The 4,370-nt window shown below is 48.3% G+C and overlaps 1 pseudogene across 1 annotated transcript; it reads right to left on the reverse strand.

Annotated features, from left to right (window-relative positions):
- Positions 1-938: 938 nt before the first annotated feature.
- On the reverse strand, positions 939-3,930 carry LOC308259119 (cyclin-Q-like; annotated as a pseudogene). Its single transcript has 3 exons — positions 3,883-3,930; positions 1,190-1,958; positions 939-1,057 (listed from the first exon to the last, which is right to left on the reverse strand). The product of its transcript is annotated as a cyclin-Q-like (transcript).
- Positions 3,931-4,370: the final 440 nt, after the last annotated feature.

The following is a 4,370-nucleotide window of genomic DNA, read 5'->3' on the forward strand; positions in this document are numbered from 1 at the left end:
CACACACACACACACACACACACACACACACACACCAGAAAGCAACAGCTTTCTCTGTCATCTATTTACCCCTATTCTTTTTTTAATTTGCATCATCTTTTATTACATAAAATAAAATTCCATCTATTTTACACATTCATACTTCGTATAAATCTGGCTTTTAAAAAACCCCTCAGGGTTAGGCCAGTGCCGGGGCCAGCGGCTGGCATTGGAGCCTTCCGTGAAGCAAGGCCGCTACTGAGGCCTCCGAGGCCTGGATCGGAGCCTGCCGAGGGGTTAAGCCAATGCCGGGGCCATGCCGTGAGGAAGGCCGGTGCTGGGGCCTCCGAGGCCTGGATCGGAGCCAGCTGAGGGGTTAGGCCAGTGTCAGGGCCAGCAAGACCAGAATCGGGGCCTCCCATGAGGCAAGGCCGCTGCTTGAGCCAGCGAGGTCTGGATCAGTCCACCGGGTAGCCAGGCCACAACTGGGGCCATCAAGAGTGGGATCGGTATTTGCAACACGGCATGCACAGAGAAATATTGCAGAAAATTAAAACCAGATGCTTCCCCTAATCAGCAATAACTAGGAGGAAAGGGGCAACAGGAAGTGGTAGAGCTATAGAAAGGGCCCTATAGTGAAGTAATTAAGGTGACCAATCAAAGGGTATGGAATAGGGGAGGATGGAGCCTCTTTAAAAAGCAGGAGGTACATAAACATATGTATCAAAGTTAATCACCAAACAAGCATGGGATCGAGCGAGGGGGAGGGAATGGGATGGGGAATGGATGAGGGCTAATTGGATGATGTGTGCTTGTATATCCTCTCAAGTCTTGTATTCCAATGTGATGTATGATTACAATGCACCAATAAAAATTAATTAAAAAATAAAAATAAAATAAAAATAAAAAACCTCTAAGGGCGCAGTCCCATCTGTCCTCCGACTTTCCTGTCAGTGACATCACGCCTCCATTGCGTCCTCCATAAGGACTCCAGCCGCTGGGTGCTGGGGCAGAAGCACGCCGTGCGCTCCTGGCCTGCCCGCTGGAGGCGCTTCTCCCAGTATGGTGTGGACCGCGGCTGCAGGGGACAGTCAAAGCGGCAGCATGTCAATGCCTTCACCAGCCTCCAGGAGCACAGCAGTCCTCCCAGTTGGTTCTCTTGGGACCGGTCATCACAGCCACGTGGTGGCACCGTCCCCAGGCTGCCAACCATCCTGGGCTTCTCTTTCGGCTGACCCTGGGCCAGGACCCTTGGGGATCTCTGTGTCCATGGTATCAGTCTGCCACTCTCAGCCTCAGCCTCGGCAGCTACCTCGAATCCATCCACACGCGGGGCCGTGTAGGGCACCACCACAGCGAGGTGCTGAGCCTGGAACCCGAGAAACAGCTCCCACAGTAGCTGTCACGTAGCAAGGCCCAGGCCATGGTGGAGGTAGGGGTCCGCTGCCAGCTGTAACGATTCAGCCAGCTCTTGAGGGAGATCAGGTAGTGGATCAGGTACTGGTGTGGAAGCTGGAAGGAGCCCTGGAGGCGCAGAACTCTCCGCACCAGGAGCTCAAACTGCACGACGCTATCTCAGAGCTCCCTGAAGCAGAAGTCCAGCTCCAAGGGCTCACTGGCCGGGTTAAAGTACCTGTCGGACACTGATGATATTCCAAGTACGCAGTTGTTGCTCCTCCACTTTGCTGGCCACATAAATGGAAGACATGGCAACCGGGTATGGGTCGTAGGCATCCAGGTTGAGCTTGCAGGAAAACTTATGGTAAACTTATGATGCAAGCGGTGGCAATGGGAATGGACTGCATCCCTGGCTTGACACAGGCCTCCATGATGAACCTCGCCACTGGGAAGTGCTCCCTCACCAGGGGTCGCGACTCCTCCTCCGCAGCTCTCAGGGCCAGCAGTCTCCATGAAGCCCCGCCCCACGACCCCACGACCCCCACCGAAGGAGGAGTGCCTCCCACACCCAGACTCTTTCTCTGTTAACTCTAACACACCTACAGGAAACTCTGACTTTCTATTATATGTTTGAAATGCACACTGGGGAAATTCTACATGTAACTCAGCTGCATCAGGAGAAAGAACAGGATGTATGGAACATGGTATCATCAGTAAGATTTCCCCTTGGGAATCAGTCAGCCCCAACCCTGGCTGGAGCCAGGACAGGGAGATTCAACTCTATAGTGCATGGCGGGGCACTGGCAGTGGTAGAATGAGAGACAGCTTCAGAACTAGAAATTCCTAATAACAGTAAATAGCTTCCAGGAGAGTAAGCAGAACACGGTTAGACACAGTCGAGGACTATGTGTATGGAAACACAGGCGCTGCATCTACTTATGTCTAGTAGAAAACACTTTCTGGGCATCAGTTTTTTCTGACACAGGTGGAAGTGCTGATACCTATCAGCAAACAAGTAATTGTAAAAAAAGAAGATGATCTGAATACTACAATCCCAGTACTTGGGAGGCTGAGACAGGAGGGTCGCAGGTTTGAGGACAGCCTAAGCAATTTAGCGAGACACGAGGGAAGTTAGCAAGACCCTTTTTCAAAATAAAAGGGGTTGGGGGTATAGCTCAAAGGGAGAATGTCCCCTGGTTTCAATCTCCAATACTAAGAAAAAGGTGAGAAGCCAGGTGTGGTGGCCCACACTTGTAATCCCAGTACTTGGGAGGATGAGACAAGGAGGATCTCAGGTTGGTGACCAGCCTCAGCAGCTTAGGCCCTCTGCAACTTAGTGAGACCCCGTTTCAAAATAAGAAGCAAACTTGAGCTGGGGGTATAGCTCAGAAGGAGAATGCTCCTGGGTTCAACCCTCAGCACACAAAAAAAGGGGAGGAGAAGGATGATAAGCTCAGTGTCTTTTGGACACACTGGGCATTAATGTATTTCCATCACTCACTGGTGAGTAGGGGAGAAGAAAGAGGTGCTCAGGGGGTAGATTTTATGGTCCAGAGAGGACACATTAGTTCCATTTCTCTTACCTAAGACTTGCTTTTGAAAGGAACTTCATGGCAGTAGGGGAGGAGGAGGGGGAAGCTAAGTTAATAATTACATACCCAGAGCCAACTATGAGGTGGAACAGCATTTTCATAACTTTAAAATATGCATGTAACACAGTGACATTTCTGAAAGATAAATCCAATATATCACTTGGCTCAAGGAGCTTTCAGGGTAGTGGGAACTGAAGCAATTACACAAATAGGATGTGGCAAATGTCACACCCAAATGCTGCTTTGGCCAAGAGGAAGAGCAAGAAGTATATTTTAGAAAATCATGAATGACATTTTGACCAACCAAGTATATCAAATAGATATTTAAAGGGTAGTTTCGGGAGTCTATGTAAAAGAGATTTACACATTTGGATTCTAAACTATGGTAGTGACAGTTAAACAGAAATGAGAAAATGGATTCGAGAACTATCACATAGCTAGTTTCTTCAAGATTCACTGACCAGTTGCATGTGGAAGATGATGGGGGCAGCATGCTTAAGCACTGAGAAGTGGACAACGGAGGTATGGTTAACAGTAGTAAGGAAGAAGCAAAAGAGGGTGGAAGAGGGCAAGCTTTCTCCTTGAGAGATGTCTTAAATATGGTACACTGAGTCTGCAAGAGATTGGTGACAAGATGGGACATTGCCCTCTTGTCTTATTTTCTTCCAGCAAAGTTGTCTGTATTATTATTATTATTATTTTTTTTTTAGCAGTGGGGATTGAACCTGGAAGTGTTCTATTACTCTACCTCTAAGCTACACCTCCAGCCCTTTTTATTTTGAAAGAGGGCCTTACTATGCTGCAGCTGGCTTTGAACCTGTGACTCTCCTGTCTCTGGACTTCTGTCCTCTCTTCAGGCTGCTCACAGTCATGTCCCTGGTAAGAAGGTACCCCGGGCAGCATAAGTATTTACGCTTTGGAAGCCGATGCTTGGGCTTCTTGCCAGCACCACTGCTTCCATCCTGCTACTTTTTTATTTAGCTGTGAGTAACTTGATTTTTCTGTATGTGCTGACATGATTGAGATGAGCCTGCCTGGCTAGAATGTAGGAGTTCTCCACTATTAAAGCTCCGTCAGGGAGACATGGCTGACTCTGGCAACTCAGGCACTGCATTGGGTGGGAGGGGTTTCAGCACAATCCGAGACTACCTGATGTCAACGCTAGGAAAATAAATTGTACAGGCTCCAGTCACCATCCTCTCTAAATCAAAAGGGGCGCTCTTACTCAAGAGAGCCTCTTCTGTTCTTGGAATTCTCCACCTGTCAGCCTAGAACTGCCTCAATCTTCCTCTGCTTCACACTCGTGAATTTCAATCTCATTTCTGACAGCTTTTATTTACTTGGATCTGTTTTTTTTTTTTCAGTGTTGCTTAACATTTTTTAATATTTATTTTTCACTGC

The sequence above is a fragment of the Muscardinus avellanarius genome, assembly GCF_963383645.1.
Source record: "Muscardinus avellanarius genome assembly, chromosome: 1".
Taxonomy (NCBI): Eukaryota; Metazoa; Chordata; class Mammalia; order Rodentia; family Gliridae; genus Muscardinus; species Muscardinus avellanarius.